We start from the raw sequence: 18,548 nt of genomic DNA on the forward strand, positions 1-18,548 counted from the left end.
ATATTTGACCAGGCTAAGAAACAGCAAAGAGATACAGACTCTGACAAAGTACAGGTTCAGAGACCACAATCAAGCCATAGCAACTGGCTGACAAAGACCCAAATGTCCAAAGAGGACAAGCTGTGCTCCCATTGCCTGAAGACAAAAGCAAAGAGAAATACACTTTCTGCCGCACGGTGAGAAATATTCTTGGACAAGACAAACATTCTTCACCAATAAAACAGATCGTATCCCAATCCTGTCAGAATCAGAACAATGTCGAGTCCTGCTGGGAGAGAAAAAATACAGTGTGTGATCTCCTGTCCCAGCCTGAGGAACAGACAGTGAGCCTGTCTCTCAATAATAATACAGTGTGTGATCTCCTGTCCCAGCCTGAGGAACAGTGAGCCTGTCTCTCAATAATAATAATACAGTGTGTGATCTCCTGTCCCAGCCTGAGGAACAGACAGTGAGCCTGTCTCTCAATAATAATACAGTGTGTGATCTCCTGTCCCAGCCTGAGGAACAGACAATGAGCCTGTCTCTCAATAATAATAATACAGTGTGTGATCTCCTGTCCCAGCCTGAGGAACAGACAGTGAGCCTGTCTCTCAATAATAATACAGTGTGTGATCTCCTGTTCCAGCCTGAGGTATAGTGAGCCTGTTCTATAATGTAATGTTCTATGTGTTGGATGTTAGGTGTACATGTCCTGTGTGAATCCTGTTTGATCAGTCTTATTGAAACTGCTGTAACTTGCTCACAGCTCTGCTGGTGTGTGAATCTGAATCGGGAGGAGGAAGGAGTTGGGGAGTGCTGCCAGACAGTGTCAGAATGTCACTGCTGTTGATCTTCCAGCCCTTCCCCACATCTTATCCGTCACACATTTGCGCAAAGCCTGTTCCATCCTAGAGGACCCTCTGCACCCTTTTTTTAACGATTTCCAATCCCTGCCCTCTGAAAACAGATACCGATTTCCCCCTCTGAAAACAAACAGGGTCAAGATCTCATGTAGACCTGCGACCACAACCCTGCTCAACAGATGACTGTCTTGGGCATGTGCCTGTGTGTTGTCAGTTTGTGTGCTTTTCTTTATATTGCCTGCAGCCATGAAACGCATGTCCACCTCGGGGATAATGAAGACTCCCTCTCTCAAGAAAACACAACACATCTGAAAATGACTTTTCTACAAATGTTTTCACCCCTCTGGTGTCAAAGTACTGCATCTGCAGGAAGGGGCGACTCGTCCATCCATCGTCCAGCAGTCCCACTCTACAGCACATCAGGGAGACGCCTGTGAGATCAGTGCCTTCGGGTTGCTTCACAAATATATTATATAATACGATACGTATTTTTAAGGTCACATTAACTTGCACTGTTGGTGTGTGCAATTTCTCGAAAGTGCAATTCTTTTTAAACTTTTTTTATTGTAGCAATAAAAATAGATACAATACAAACAAGAGTATATACAGCATATCAATAATGTCATCAGGGGTACATAGTATAATATAGTTACACTTCTGAAAAAAAGATTAAACCAGGTTAATAAAGATAAGGGCTGATATAGTCTGAAAATACACTTTTACATCTATTTCATTTCACTTCATATATATATAATAACGTGCATGTATAATAATTAAGTCAATTAAAAAGATATTTTCATGCTATTTTCAATGGGATTAAAAATTAACATACCATCTGTGTAATTAAAGTAAGGTTAATTTTAGCCTCTTTCTTTATATAAATTCGCAAATCAGTCCAGAATGTTTTTACAACACAACATAACCAAAATACCTATTACATTTCAGGGCTGCTTTCAGAAAAGTCACAGTTATCATCTATATTGATTTTCAATTACTGCATAACGAAGAGTCTTTACGGAGGCGCTTTGACTCACCTCCATAGACTCGTGTATCTCTGGCGCCGCCCATTGGACATTTCTTGGAAGTGTCACCTCCCGCTGTAATTCAGTAAAGTCCCGGAATTTAAACTGTGTGATTGGACGAGAGCCGTATCCCTCCCGCCTCCTGCTGAAATCTCGGCGCTGATTGGACAAAGGCTTTGTTGCTCGGACTGAGACAGGTAAATCCATGGTGATTGGCCTAGTGCCCCGTCCCTCATGAGGAGGGCGGTAACTTCGCTGCAGTACACGGAAATCCACGGTGATTGGTCGAGAGCCGACTTACTCAAGTTGAGGGCGGTATTTCCGTGGGAGAACACGGAAGTCCGTCGCGATTGCTCCAGAAACGTGTCACTCAAGTTGAGGGCGGTATTTCTGTCAGCTACACCATTGTCCTTGGTCAGAAAAACCCTGATCATGTCTATGAATTTTTTCAAGCAGCCAAACAGCACCTTCTTTTAGACGTCAAGCTCAGGAGATTTATGTTCTGAGTCTTCTTTCACCCCATGATGAGCTTTCCTTTAGGCAGAGCTGGTTGCAGAAAAGAGAGTGGGAGCCAAGAAAACAAATTAAAAACAAATGTGTGTGTGTCCTTGTGGAAAAATAAAGCAGAAGCCCAGTTCTTGCTGTCTGGCATGGTCATTTACCCATCGGTGCACTGGAAGTCCCACATGGGCTTTTTCCAGAGCACTTCATGATCTGCTCAGACCCTAGCGAGGCACAGGGGCCTCTCAGCCCTGTCCTGAAGACCCCTGCTTGTCCGGGTACCACAGCCCACTCTTACTGCCCCTTCCCTGCTCCATCCATCTTGTCTGGAAAACAAAAGAGCACAAGTCACTGCAGGAGTACGGGCCACCTTCTGTAGCTTTCGCTACAGGAAAGAGGCCATTCAGCCCATGCAGCCTGTTACCGGGAGATAGTTGCTAATTGACCTGCTCAAGTCTTCCAGCTGTTTCTTGAAGGGTAAAAACAAGGCTGGGGCAACTTGTTCCATACTCCCACAACCCTTTGTGTAAAGAAATGCCATTCCACATAGTTTCCCCTCGTGCTTTCTGGATCACGATTCACTTCTCATTCCAAAGCAGGCTGCCGTGTTGATCTTGTCAATAGTTACTTTTGACACTGGTACAGATTTTCAGCAAAGGCCTGTCGTACAGAAAACCCTCCCAGAGTTTAAACAGGAACACAGTTCTTCTGTGCCCATGTTAAGGTTTCCTAGCGCTGTGTAACTTGGAAGCGAGTGGGTGGGGATGAAGGCGTGGCTGACGCGCTCTGCACGACTACCACCATAACCGAGCTGACCGCGTGACCAAACAAGAACACTACTCTGTTTCTAGAGGGACTTGTCCACCAGCTGCCAGGTCTGGGCAGTACATACCTTTGGGGACAAACTTGAGTGAGCTGCTGAAGATTCAGAAGCGGGACAGCCCATCCTTGGGCCCATCGTTCAGGAACTCATGGCCCAGTCCATTCCCACACTTCCCACAAGACACCTAAAACACAGAGCCACAGGGGTCACTGCGGTCAGCGGGGGGACACGGCCCCAGCAGCCCCACCCACTCCACTGCCAAAGAGCAAATCTTTTCTGAGGAAACGCAACAATATTGCTGCGGCATAAAATCGGGTTCCTACGTTATCCTTTTTACATTGTTGAAATAATGCAAAACTCGCCAGGCGATAAAGCACCGTATGTAACCATTACTGTATGTATTCCACGCACTGTTTATTATCTGATAGGGTTATTATCTGATTTTTAATTTTTTTTTCAGAAAAAAAACTCTTTCGTGTGGACTAAAGCGAACAAGCTCAGCGTTTTGCCTGAATGTCTCGCAGGTGGGATGAGGTCTCGGTGAAGGCGGGCCAGAGGGATGAGTGCTCATACTTGGACCTGCTAGAAAACAGCTTGTGGCCACATTTCGCACACAGGTAGAGACCTTGAGAAAGGAGCAGTCATTACAGCTGATTAAAAGCACGAAACGCAGAGCAGGCGTTAAGACACTCGACACCACAGCCAGTTTCATATGCTGCGGGGTTGTGTGAACAGCACTGTGAGAAACACGACGGTCCGTCCATTAAATTTATTAATATAACCTAATAATTTTTTACAAGATTTGGAAACAACGATCAGTGGAAAAAATTGTGTACATCTTTTTCGGGCTACCTTGTTTGCACTGTTCTTAAAATGTCCCCCAAAAATTAAAATACGAAAAATTTCAAAAACTGCAAGAGAGATCTGTCTTGCAAATATTCGCTTCACCTGTATCGACCGACGGTCTAATAACGGTTTATATTCAGTTATTTTATTTGCAGCCTATTATTAATAACTATCCTTATAGATGTGGCTTAAAAGAAGTTTGATTTTGTCTTCTTGTTGCTACTTCGTCTGTTAAACCCACTGACACTGTTACGAAAACGTACTGGGCACTAGTTATATAGCATTAGGCTGTTACCGACCAAACTTGAGATAAAAATATTTAAAAATGCACCCGCTTACCCGGCTTGAAGTGATCTTTATAAATCTCGTCTCCTAGGAAAGAGCAAAAAGACATTTTGCAAAACTAAAAGGTTGCCGTAACTCTCCAATTTCAGCTGAAACGTAACTTTCGAGTGTCTTCTGTTTGCAAGTGTCTACCAGCCCACAGAATCAGGTGGCCACACTCAGATCACGTGACGGGGGGCTTCTCCTGTAGCGTGTGACACAACCACTGACGCTAGATGGCAATGATCCATCACTTCTGCCAAACGGCTATAGCTTCTAGGTGAAGGTCGTAGCTTCTTTCGTTTGACCTTTTGGACGCAGCATCGGGCCAGTGCAAAGGCACGGTTTATGTGATGCAATTACTCGTGCACTGGTTTTGAAAATGTTGCACCAGAGATCACCACCTGCTGGTATAGCAACATCACTTTTTTGTTTTTCTTTAGAGGTCTGTGTCCCATCTCAGGCTTGTCAATCAAATCCCTAAGGTGTCTCGGTGACATGGTTAGTATGCTCTCCGTGATGGTGTTCTTAAGTTTAAATGTAGATGTTAGCTGATAGGTGTGGTTTGCATTGAGGTCTTGGACAGCTCTCTCTCCAGTCTCTCACTGCCTCAGCTTCAGAACAGCCCTGCTAAAACATCTTGGATCAGAACCTACCAAACTGCTGCACAAACCAAACAAGTCTGCCTCATCCCCTGGGACACACAAACACAGCACAAATCAGGGATACTCCGGGGCCCTTAGGCAATATATATGGCCAGGAGGGAGACAACAAGCAGAAACAGACCCTGACAGGCTCAGAGCTCACAGACCGGACAACAAAGGTAAACCTGGCTAAGAGAGAGGACAGGCTGAGCTCTTACCGCCAACAGGGAGAAGCACAGAGATGCACTTTCTGCTGCACTGCACGAAACGCTCAAGAATCATATACACATTCTTCACAATCATATACACCTGCCAAAACCACAACAGCTATCAATCCTAATGGGGTAGAAGGGAGAAAACTCATTAGAGATGCAGCCCAGTTTGGGATCTTCTGTCACAGCCTGAGGAACAGAAAATGACCCTCTCAAATAATAATAACAATAAGTTATTTGCTTAAAATGTTCTACTAATTGCTTTTGCATTCATAAAAGTTAAAATTCATTAGAGAAACGCATCATAGATTTTTTCAATTAAGTTTGATTTTGAAAGACGGCACAGGAGATACACAGTATGCGTTTGCCAATCTGTGCTTCGTTTCGCAAAAAGGGAAGAGAGAAACAAGATTGCGGTGGCGGAAGTTCAGTAGAAGTGAGTTCATTTTATTACGACTGATCCATTTCCAAATGTATGTTTTTTTATCTAAGTGCATTTGGATGTCCAGGGCCGTTCCGCTGCAGAGCTCAGCTCGTGCCTACCGGGCTGTAGCTCTGCGGACTGCAGCACGCGGCCGCACATCTGGACTGCAGTGAACATCTGCGGGCTCTGCCAAACAACAACAGCAAAGTGTCCGCAGGCAGGCTTTCCCAAAACCTGGCACCCTCTCGGCACCCCGCAGCGCAGTCAGAGGGAGAGAGAGAAATCGGGGGAGCCGCGTGCACTCGTGCGGTCTTGATGGTTTTGCACAGGTGAGTTCCCCACGCGTTGTCTACACACAGGGCAGCGAGTGTGTAGAATGGGTTTAATATGCGTCGTGTGCAGACCCCTCTCGGGTAAGACATAAGATCCATCCAATTGTTATTATCTATGAAACAGGAAAGTCTAAAATGTATAATTCACGAAACCTTTTATTTGCCCCAGGATTTATCTCAAGAGAGTTCACAGTCAGTAACCGGCGATTCAAGTTTGTCTTTCTTGCTCATGTACACCACTTTAGATAAATGAGTGCATGAATGATTCTTTGTGTATAAACCATGCACCCATTCTTATATACTATATTTATACAGGAATGTGATTTGCTCTTTCAGCATGTCAGGCTCTTCAAAGTCAGATTTCCTTGCACCAGCAAGCACTGAAAAAGAGCGTTAAAGGTGCCAGCATTTCAATCTCCTCAAGATCACATTTGTCCAATGCAATGGCAGAGAACCTTGAAACAGAAGGTCACTTAATACCCAGCAGGTGTCACAATTCCAGAGCAGAGAGTTCTGGACAAACTCTAAATAAAGCAGGCTGTATTTACTGGTGTCACTAAAATTGTCCCTGAGTGCTTGTATTGTTATGGACTGGCATCCCACCCAGAGTGTAGTCCAGTCTTGCCTCACTGTGTTTGTTGGATAGTATCTAAGGCTGCTCCTGTCTTACCAGCACTTTCTGATAATGCTTGGCTGAGTGGCACTTCCTACTTCTGAAACAAAAACGTTCAGAATATATCTCCCATGATGTGACCACAAAATGCACAAAATAGCATGGGGTCAAAGCAATCAAACATCATTGTGAGAGTGATAGACAAAGGAAAAATGTTTTGTACCGTATGAAGAACATATAAATACATGGAAAGCCTTGCAGATACTATAAACAGTTGGAATGTTGTTTCTAGTTTTTTATATACATTTCAGGCAAAACTATGCTATCCATGCCAGTACAAATCTAGCAGTTAGCTAGTCAAATTAAGATAGTCATGTTGTGGAAAATCATCTGCCCAGATTATTTTAGCAGGCTTCAAAAGCAAAAGCACAAGAGAGAAATACCGAGGCTGTTAATCTGTAGTGATGGCAGAGTCCAATAGCCTGGCCTGCACTCTGCCCTAAAGACACCGAAGTCTAGGTCAACACCGGCAGAAGTAGGCAGAGATGAGATTAGGCCATGAAACATACTTGTCCACATCATCTAGACTGCTTGTATAGTGTAGATTAAGAGGAGTAATAAAATGATTGTAAAGCACAAAGTGGTAATGGTTTTCTGTAGTAGGCTGTGCCAGAATCAATTAGGACAGATACATTTGATTAATTGTGAAAACTGCAACTGTCATGGTCCTAGATGTACAATATAACAGTGTTATGGTTTACATAAATGTCTTTTTAACTGCAGATTTACAAGGAAGCCAAAGATTGTGTGGAAGTCTAAACATTTATTGAGTTTGAGGACACTTGGCATAACCGGCTGGCTGAGAGCAATCCTCCCGGCCATAAAACAAGCAGGCTAGGACCTCCAAGCTCGGTGAAAAGGCAACAAAGGGGCAGCTGTAAGTGGAAATGGGCTGGAAGAGGGATGCAAAAATGAGCGAGGAGGAGGAGAGGCAGCTGCGTGGTATATCTGGGAAAGAGAAGTACAGTAATTACAGGATTAGTTGTAAGTTGTGGGAGCTGAGCTTAATTCATTTGGCTGCCTTCCTCCCCTCAAAACTTTTATTAGAACTCCATTGCTCAGTGAGGAAGTTAAAGTCAGAGAAATGTTTGGTTTTTAAAATAAGCAATGCAATACCCATGACACTCTAACTTATTAAAGGGTTAGAAAAGAATCCACCCACTGGCAAGGGTCTTACTAACTGAACAAGACTGAATCAGATCAGTCAGGGGTCTGTACACCCCCTGTACAGGAGGTGCGAACAGTTTGCCTGGGGGATGCTCCTTACTTTGAAAACGCTATGAGACTTTGAACCAGGACACCAGAAATGACATGGATGGATCATACTCTGTCTTGTTGTCCAACATGATCCAGAAGAACCGCAAGGTGACCTTGTTGCGACTCTGAAAGCAAACTGTTTCTGTTAAGAAATTAACAGAGCTTATAAATCCAACCTCATCAACAGCTCAGTCTCGCTTTAACTTTTAATTCACAGACTACCACCATTAAAACCAGACAAAATGATACGTTGGGCTAAACTTCAGTGTTATTTACAATCCTAGTGTGTTCACGGCACAAAACGAGCGCGTTTCAGGGGCTATTTCAGCAGAAGGGTACAAAATAAGAATTATTGAACAAGTATAAGGAGCTTGACTCTAAATACATTTAAAATATTGTAGTGCTGCTACTTTCAGTGTTTCTTAGGAATCTAAAAGTCATTCACAAATCTCACGGGGCACACTTATTGAACGTGCCGTTTTCGGTATGCGCCGCAAGGGCTCAAGCTAGGGTTAGGGCTGGGGTTTTAACAACACCTAGACAATTTGTGATACATTTGCTGTGCTCTAGGATGCATGTGAAATGCAGGAAAAGTGTTCTGAGCCCGTTTCCTCGCAAACAAAATGTGGCCCAATTTCGCGTTTTTTCATCAGCCGCGCGCCTGTCGAAAAATGGTCAAAAACCTCAATTTTCAAAACATACTTTCAACATTCTAAACCATCTCTTTTGAAACTGTTTTACGTTTTAAACCAGACAAAATGATACGTTGAGCTAAACTTCAGTGTTATTTACAATCCTAGCGTGTTCACGGCACAAGACGAGCGCGTTTCAGGGGCTTTTTCAGCAGAAGGTTACAAAATAAGAAATACTGACCAATTACAATGAGCTTGACACTAAATACACTTCAAATATTGTACTGCTCCTACTTTCAGTCTTTCTTAGGAATCTGGAATTCATTCGCGCATCTCACGGGGCACACTTATTGAACGTGCCGTTTTCGATATGTTCCGCAAGGGCTCAAGCTAGGATTAAGGTTGGGGTTTTAACAACACCTAGACAATTTATGATACATTTGCTGCGCTCTAGGATGCATGTGAAATGCAGGAAAAGTGTTCTAAGCCCGTTTCCTCGCAAATGAAATTTGGCCCAATTTCGCGTTTTTTCATAAGACGCGCGCCTGTCGAAAAATGGTCAAAAACCTCAACTTTCAAAACATACTTTCAACATGCTAAACCATCTCTTTTGAAACTGTTTTACGTTTTAAACCAGACAAAATGATACGTTGAGCTAAACTTCAGTGTTATTTACAATCCTACCGTGTTCACGGCACAGAACGAGCGCGTTTCGGGGGCTATTTCAGCAGAAGGGTACAAAATAAGAAATACTGAGCAAGTACAATCAGCTTGACACTAAATACACTTCAAATATTGTACTGCTGCTACTTTCAGTGTTTCTTAGGAATCTGGAAGTCATTCGCGCATCTTACGGGGCACACTTCTTGAACGTGCCGTTTTCGGTATGCGCCGCAAGGGCTCAAGCTAGGGTTAGGGTTGGGGTTTTAACAACACCTAGACATTTTGTGATACATTTGCTGTGCTCTAGGATGCATGTGAAATGCAAGAAAAGTGTTCTGAGCCCGTTTACTCGCAAACGAAATTTGGCCCAATTTCGCGTTTTTTCATAAGCCGTGCACCTGTCGAAAAATGGTCAAAAACCTCAATTTTGAAAACATTCTTTCAACATGCTAAACCATCTCTTTTGAAACTGTTTTACGTTTTAAACCAGACAAAATGATACATTGAGCTAAACTTCAGTGTTATTTACAATCCTAGCGTTTTCACGGCTCAAAACGAGCGCGTTTCAGGGGCTTTTTCAGCAGAAGGTTACAAAATAAGAAATACTGACCAATTACAATGAGCTTGACACTAAATACACTTCAAATATTGTACTGCTCCTACTTTCAGTCTTTCTTAGGAATCTGGAATTCATTCGCGCATCTCACGGGGCACACTTATTGAACGTGCCGTTTTCGATATGCTCCGCAAGGGCTCAAGCTAGGATTATGGTTGGGGTTTTAACAACACCTAGACAATTTGTGATACATTTGCTGCGCTCTAGGATGCATGTGAAATGCAGGAAAAGGGTTCTGTGCCCGTTTCCTCGCAAACAAAATTTGGCCCAATTTCGCGTTTTTTCATAAGCCGCGCGCCTGTCGAAAAATGGTCAAAAACCTCAATTTTCAAAACATACTTTCAACATGCTAAACCATGTCTTTTGAAACTGTTTTACGTTTTAAACCAGACAAAATGATACGTTGAGCTAAACTTCAATGTTATTTACAATCCTAGCGTGTTCACGGCACAGAACGAGCGCGTTTCGGGGGCTATTTCAGCAGAAGGGTACAAAATAAGAAATACTGAGCAAATACAATCACCTTGACACTAAATACACTTCAAATATTGTACTGCTGCTACTTTCAGTCTTTCTTAGGAATCTGGAAGTCATTCGCACATCTCACGGGGCACACTTATTGAACGTGCCGTTTTCAATATGTTCCGCAAGGGCTCAAGCTAGGATTATGGTTGGGGTTTTAACAACACCTAGACAATTTGTGATACATTTGCTGCGCTCTAGGATGCATGTGAAATGCAGGAAAAGTGTTCTTAGCCCGTTTCCTCGCAAACGAAATTTGGCCCAATTTCGCGTTTTTTCATAAGACGCGCGCCTGTCGAAAAATGGTCAAAAACCTCAACTTTCAAAACATACTTTCAACATGCTAAACCATCTCTTTTGAAACTGTTTTACGTTTTAAACCAGACAAAATGATACGTTGAGCTAAACTTCAGTGTTATTTACAATCCTACCGTGTTCACGGCACAGAACGAGCGCGTTTCGGGGGCTATTTCAGCAGAAGGGTACAAAATAAGAAATACTGACCAATTACAATGAGCTTGACACTAAATACACTTCAAATATTGTACTGCTCCTACTTTCAGTCTTTCTTAGGAATCTGGAATTCATTCGCGCATCTCACGGGGCACACTTATTGAACGTGCCGTTTTCGATATGTTCCGCAAGGGCTCAAGCTAGGATTATGGTTGGGGTTTTAACAACACCTAGACAATTTGTGATACATTTGCTGCGCTCTAGGATGCATGTGAAATGCAGGAAAAGGGTTCTGTGCCCGTTTCCTCGCAAACAAAATTTGGCCCAATTTCACGTTTTTTCATAAGCCGCGCACCTGTCGAAAAATGGTCAAAAACCTCAATTTTCAAAACATACTTTCAACATGCTAAACCATCTCTTTTGAAACTGTTTTACGTTTTAAACCAGACAAAATGATACGTTGAGCTAAACTTCAGTGTTATTTACAATCCTAGCGTTTTCACGGCTCAAAACGAGCGCGTTTCAGGGGCTATTTCAGCAGAAGGTTACAAAATAAGAAATACTGAGCAAATACAATCACCTTGACACTAAATACACTTCAAATATTGTACTGCTGCTACTTTCAGTGTTTCTTAGGAATCTGGAAGTCATTCGTGCATCTCACGGGGCACACTTATTGAACGTGCCATTTTCAATACGTTCCGCAAGGGCTCAAGCTAGGATTATGGTTGGGGTTTTAACAACACCTAGACAATTTGTGATACATTTGCTGTGCTCTAGGATGCATGTGAAATGCAGGAAAAGTGTTCTGAGCCCGTTTCCTCGCAAACAAAATTTGGCCCAATTTCGCGTTTTTTCATAAGCCGCGCGCCTGTCGAGAAATGGTCAAAAACCTCAATTTTCAAAACATACTTTCAACATGCTAAACCATCTCTTTTGAAACTGTTTTACGTTTTAAACCAGACAAAATGATACATTGAGCTAAACTTCAGTGTTATTTACAATCCTAGCGTTTTCACGGCTCAAAACGAGCGCGTTTCGGGGGCTTTTTCAGCAGAAGGTTACAAAATAAGAAATACTGACCTATTACAATGAGCTTGACACTAAATACACTTCAAATATTGTACTGCTGCTACTTTCAGTGTTTCTTAGGAATCTGGAAGTCATTCGCGCATCTCACGGGGCACACTTATTGAACGTGCCGTTTTCGGTATGCGCCGCAAGGGCTCAAGCTAGGGTTAGGGTTGGGGTTTTAACAACACCTAGACAATTTGTGATACATTTGCTGCGCTCTAGGATGCATGTGAAATGCAGGAAAAGTGTTCTGAGCCCGTTTCCTCGCAAACGAAATTTGGCCCAATTTCGCGTTTTTTCATAAGCCGCGCGCCTGTCGAAAAATGGTCAAAAACCTCAATTTTCAAAACATACTTTCAACATGCTAAACCATCTCTTTTGAAACTGTTTTACATTTTAAACCAGACAAAATGATACGTTGAGCTAAACTTCAGTGTTATTATAATCCTAGCGTGTTCACGGCACAGAACGAGCGCGTTTCAGGGGCTATTTCAGCAGAAGGGTACAAAATAAGAAATACTGAGCAAGTACAATCAGCTTGACACTAAATACACTTCAAATATTGTACTGCTGCTACTTTCAGTGTTTCTTAGGAATCTGGAAGTCATTCGCGCATCTCACGGGGCACACTTATTGAACGTGCCGTTTTCGGTATGCGCCGCAAGGGCTCAAGCTAGGGTTAGGGTTGGGGTTTTAACAACACCTAGACAATTTGTGATACATTTGCTGCGCTCTAGGATGAATGTGAAATGCAGGAAAAGTGTTCTGTGCCCGTTTCCTCGCAAACGAAATTTGGCCCAATTTCGCGTTTTTTCATAAGCCGTGCTCCTGTCGAGAAATGATCAAAAACCTCAATTTTCAAAACACGCTTTCAACATGCTAAACCATCTCTTTTGAAACTGTTTTACGTTTTAAACCAGACAAAATGATACGTTGAGCTAAACTTCAGTGTTATTTACAATCCTAGCGTGTTCATGGCACAAAACGAGCGTGTTTCATGGGCTATTTCAGCAGAAGGTTACAAAATACATACACAAACAGACAACTCTCAGACCACAAGAGGTCTGTGGCCAAGACACAGTCAACAACGCTTGACTCAGCTGCAGCTCAGACCTACAGCAAAGCCTGCTCAAACTCCTCAACCTTGTCCTGACAGCTCGCTGTTTCCCTGGGGCCTGGAATCAAAGACTGATCATGCCCATCTGTAAGAATGAAGACAGATTCGACCCTAACAGCTACCGGGGCTTCAGTGTGAACAGTACCCTGGGAAAGGAACTATCTTGAATATCTGATTACCAGCTCTCCTTACTGAGCACATTGTCCTGAATAAGAATCAGACTGGCTTCCTACCAAACCACCACACATCCCATCCCATTTACACCTGGGCACTGATAGCCCATCTGGACCCAGTACTGGGGCTGCAGCAGAGCCTGGCACTGCTGGAGCAGGACTGTCAGACCTGCAGATAATGATGCGACTGGAGACTCCAGAGTCTTGGTTTTCCAGAAGAGATCTAGATCTCAGGAAAACAGTTACAACTTCACACTGAACAACAACAATTTGGAACACAACCAACTACACATACCTCTGACTGACAATCAGTTCATCTGGGAGTTTTCCTTGCAGTGAAGTCACTGAAAGAGAAGGCACACAGGGCTTTCCATGCCAGTAAAAGGAGGGTCTACAACATCAATCCCCCAATAAAATTGGCTCTAAATATTTAGAAGTGCAATCGAATCCTTTGCCCTATATCGCAGTGAAGTGTCACTGAGCAAGATTACACTGAAATGGGACAAACAGCCTGTAGATACTCCATGCACAGAGCTCTGTAAAAACATCCTCCCAACTGGAATGCTACAGAATCCTAAACAGGCATTACACACAATACACACTAACTCTGTTAACCATAACATTATAAGATGGTACCATTCATTTTTAACAAATCATACACAGTATATCAAGCTCAACAAAACTCCTTCCAAGTCACAATCTATTAGCACAGGTGCCCCCTCAGGGCTGTGTGAGCTCTCCAGTTCTGTTCACACTTTATACAAATGATTGTACAAGCAGTAGTCAAAGCAACTTCGTTTTCAAATTCTCAGATGATACAGCTGTTCTTGGCTTAATGCAAAGAGGTAGCAGCTCAACTGTATACATGTCAGAAATCCAAAGGTTTGTGCAACGGTATGACAACAATAGCCTAATTCTCAAAGTTAAAAAAATAAAAGAAATAATTTTTAATCCCAGAGCAGTTGGTGATCACTAGCATGTAGTAATCCATAACAAATTTATCACTCAGGTGAATTCATATAAGCACTTAGGTGTACACATAGGCAATAACCTGTGCTGGACTACTCATGTTGAGAGTGTCTGCTCCAAAGTTCAGTAGTGCTTATATTTCCTGCGAAGACTAAGAGTGCTTGAGGTTCATCAGGAATTAATTAAACTCTTTTACCGTGCTGTAATTGAGAACATTATCAGATGTGGGATTACAGTGTGGTTTGGTCATCTATCAGTTCATTTAAAATCGCAAATAACCTGCCTCTTCCAGACAGCTTTGAATGTCATGAAATGCCATCCCTCCCTGCAGACAATCTTGGAAAAATCCCTAATCAAACAGGCAGGAAAAATTATATCAGATCCCTCCCACATTCTCAACTCTGAAAATCAACTTCTTCCTTCTATTAACGTTTTAGGGTTCCCAAACGTAAATCAAACAGATACAAACATTTCTTTGTTCCACTATCCAACACACTTTTGACTGTTACAACCCACTTGAGTGCGATAGGTTTTCTGATGTGTTATAAAAGTTACATGCTGCTGTACAAGTGCAAGAGAGTGATGTGCAATGTTTATCTTATTTTTTGTAATAGAATAATGTGCAATGTTCTTCTTTTCTTCTTTTTTTTTTTGTTTGCATTCTATTTAAATGTACAGGACTGCTGGGTGTCCATAAAAAATTCTCTCGGGGGACAATGAAATCATATCTTATCTAGCTGGATATTTGACCAGGCTAAGAAACAGCAAAGAGATACAGACTCTGACAAGCACAGGTTCAGAGACCACAATCAGGCCATAGCAACTAGGTGACAAAGACCCAAATGTATCCCACACCTACCAGAATCAGAACAATGTCTAGTCCTACTGGGAGAGGAAACTCAATAAAGCTGCAGCTTACAGGGTGATCTCCTGTCCCACCCTGAGGAACAGTGAGCCTGTCTCTCAATAATAACACAGTGCGTGATCTCCTGTCCCACCCTGAGGAACAGTAAGCCTTTCTCTCAATAATAATACAGTGTGTGATCTCCTGTCCCAGCCTGAGGAACAGACAGTGAGCCTGTCTCTCAATAATGTTCTATGAGTTGGACGGTGGATGTAAATGTCCTGTGTGAATCCTGTTTGATCAGTCTTATTGACACTGTTGCAACTTGTGCACAGCTCTGCTGGTGTGTGACTCTGAATCAGAGGAGGGAAGGAGTTAGGGAGTGCTGCCAGACAGTGTCAGAAGGTCACTTATTCTTCTAGCTATTCTTCTAACCCTTCCCCACATCTTATCGTCACATGTTTGAGCAAAGCCTGTTCCATCCCAGAGGACCATCTGCACCCTTTGTTTTACGATTTCCAATCCCTGACCTCCGAACACAGAAAGTGCCCCTCTGAAAACAAACAGGGTCAAGTTCTCATTTAGACCTGCAGCCATAACCCTGTCTCAACAGAAGGCTTGGGCATGTGCCTGTGTATTGTCAGTTTCTGTGCTTTTCTACATATTGCCTGCTGCCGTGAAACACGTCCACCTTGGGGATAATTAAGACTCCCCCTCTCAAGAAAACACAACGCATCTGAAAATGACTTTTCTACAAATGTTTTCACCCTCTGGTGTCAAAGTACTGCATCTGCAGGAAGGGCCAACTCATCCATCCATCGTCCAGCAGTCCCACTCTACAGCACATCACGGCGACACGTGTAAAATCAGTGCCTTCGGGTTGCTTTACAAAAATATTATACAATACGATACGTATTTTTAAGGTCACGTTAACTTGCACTGTTTGTGTGTGTTGTGAGATCTGGTGTGAATGAAACATAGCTACTGTGATGCAGATAACGTTCAGAGAAACTCCAGCTCTCGGTGTTTAAGAATATTAAACCTTTACTGACCACAGTGGTGTTGAAAGCGAAGCTCCACTCGTGTCTGTCAGGAGCTCCTCAGAGCCTCAGCTGCAGAGACCGGCCTGGAGACGCCCATCCTTCTCCGATGACTTGAAACCTGACAGGTGATGAACAGGAAAGGTTTTTACTCGTATGTCGGGACACCTGGAGTGACGGACTGGTTGGCATTGCAGCCTCACAGCGCCTGGGCCCTGGCTTTCTCCTTGACTGTGATACGATCAGGGATTTTTTTTTAAGTGGTGCACTATGACTTGCAAATTAGTTTTTATTTGATGACAATTTTTTAGTTGTTTTAGAGAACTTACTGTTTTGATTAGATGTATCAGAGATTGCGACTCTCCCTTTTGCTTCCCATTCCTTCAAACAAAGGGTCTTCTGTTGTAGAGAACAGCACCGCACATTCTAAGCGGAGTGTGAGGGGACTGCAGTCCAGAGAAACCTGTAATTTTACAAAGAATGGAGGCAGTTTCACACCCCAGCACTGCTGTCACCTCTTCTGTACTCCTCCTATGCTAACAACTGTGTATGTACTGCTGAATGTGAAAGGAATTAAGTTTGCAGATGATCCAACCCGAATAAAAAAAAAAATCTGTAGAGGAAGGAGGTCACTGCTTTAGTCGGCTTCACACAGACAACAGCCCAGGAACCGGACCCATGAGAACACGGGCAGAGCATGCAAACTCCACACAGACAGCACCCCAGGAACCGGACCCACGAGAACCTAAGCAGAGCATGCAAACTCCACACAGACAGTACCCCAGGAACCGGACCCACGAGAACACGGGCAGAGCATGCATACTCCACACAGACAGCACCCCACGAATCCGGACCCAGGGCACCAACGCTGCCACCTCTTACCTTTTCACCTCCACTTGCAGATCATGATGCGACCGGAGACTCCTCGCTCCTGCAGTAACACACCCCAGCCGACGGACTCGCTCATGGTGCAGTGAGCCCAGCGGTGTGAGTCTGGTGTGCTCTGATATTTCTCCACCAGCTGCGTGTGTACCCGACAGTCCTGTTCCACAGCCTGTGACTCACGACCAGCTCCGCTTCTCAACGGTTCTTCCTCACTCATGTAATATCCACAAAGATGCTCCTGACAACGAGTTTTGAACTACAGCTCCTGTTTTCCTCCCCGATTAGATTAAAAAAGCCGGCTGTTTACCTGCTGGAGGTCAGACCCTCTCCTGCAACAATTCCTGTAGTACGGTTGCTCTGGAAACCACATTTTATTTAACAAAGCAAAATAAACACAGGAGAAAAGTTTGCAAACAAAACAGCGGAGCTAAGAAACCCACAGACACGACGGCAATGGGTTTTGTTTCTGTGCCGAGTCGATCAACCAGGCAGGACGAGCGCTGAAGACACAGGCTGCTGCCCGAGTCCGACTTCTGAAATAAAAATAGAAAACAGAAAAAATACACACTAGAGTACACATAACACAATCGGGGCTACACAATACTCCTGCTCTTTACACAAACAGGCTCAACAGGTCAATTAAGATCAGGTCGGCACAGCTGTCATGTTGTCTCAATTAGAAAGAGTCTGAAGATTTGCTCGTTTCTTCCCAGAGCAGCTTCACTCCGGAGAGCAGGAAACAGCTCCTGCCGAGTCCGTCTTGTAAGAGAGACATAGAAATCCGCGACACGATAAATACGCTGAAATTGTATAATTATTTCTGACGTTCAATCAAATCTGCGAAACACATGGACAGCGCAGTCCAGAGTACTATAGAGACTACATTTCCCATAAGCCCTGTGGGCCACTTCCTTTTGACGTAATCGATTCGCGTCTTTTTTATTTTTAATTATAACAACAATACATGCAATAAAAACAAGAATACATATAACGTAGAGTATTGTCAGGGGTACATACGATAATACATGTATATTTTATGCAAAAAGATTAAACAAGTAATCTTGTTTAATAGCAAACAAAAGCAGATAAGGTCCGTACATGTTTGAAATTGTCAGTACAGACGCATTTACATCTGTTTTAAACTGTTCAGACATGGGTCTCCTCCCACACCATTTCGTTAATTATTATATCGTGCAAGTATAATTTTTTTCAAATACAAACGATATTTTCATATTACTTTCAATGGGTTTAAATGTAGCTGTACGGAGGCGCTTTAAGACTCGCCGGTGTAGACTCGTGTATCTCTGTCGCCGCCCAGTGGACATTTCTCGAAAATGCAATTCTTTTTTAACTTTATTATTGTAGCAAATAAAGAGATGCAATACAAACAAGAGCATATATAGGAAATCAATAATATCATCGGAGTTCATAGTATAATATATTTACACTTCTGAAAAAAGATTAAACCAGGTTAATAAAGATAAGGGCTGATATAGTCTGTAAATACACTTTTACATCTATTTAAAATGTTCGAACAGCACTCTTCTCAGATCATTTATATATATATAATAATATGCATGTATAACAATTAGGTCAATTAAAAATATGTTTTCGTGTTAATTTCAATGGGATTAAAAATTAACATACCATCTGTTTCATT

General features: G+C 42.9%; 1 long non-coding RNA gene and 1 pseudogene across 2 annotated transcripts; both read right to left on the reverse strand.

The window, feature by feature from the left end:
• Positions 1-2,659: 2,659 nt before the first annotated feature.
• Positions 2,660-4,884, reverse strand: LOC148818242 (methionine-R-sulfoxide reductase B1-like; annotated as a pseudogene). The gene is made up of 4 exons (XR_016094437.1): positions 4,374-4,884; positions 3,698-3,813; positions 3,258-3,372; positions 2,660-2,691 (listed from the first exon to the last, which is right to left on the reverse strand). The product of XR_016094437.1 is annotated as a methionine-R-sulfoxide reductase B1-like (transcript).
• Positions 4,885-14,753: 9,869 nt separating this feature from the next.
• On the reverse strand, positions 14,754-17,780 carry LOC148818243 (uncharacterized). The gene is made up of 3 exons (XR_016094404.1): positions 16,886-17,780; positions 16,333-16,466; positions 14,754-16,124 (listed from the first exon to the last, which is right to left on the reverse strand). It is a non-coding gene; the product is annotated as an uncharacterized LOC148818243 (long non-coding RNA).
• Positions 17,781-18,548: the final 768 nt, after the last annotated feature.

This window comes from Atractosteus spatula, chromosome 18 (assembly GCF_055471065.1).
Source record: "Atractosteus spatula isolate fAtrSpa1 chromosome 18, fAtrSpa1.hap1, whole genome shotgun sequence".
Taxonomy (NCBI): Eukaryota; Metazoa; Chordata; class Actinopteri; order Semionotiformes; family Lepisosteidae; genus Atractosteus; species Atractosteus spatula.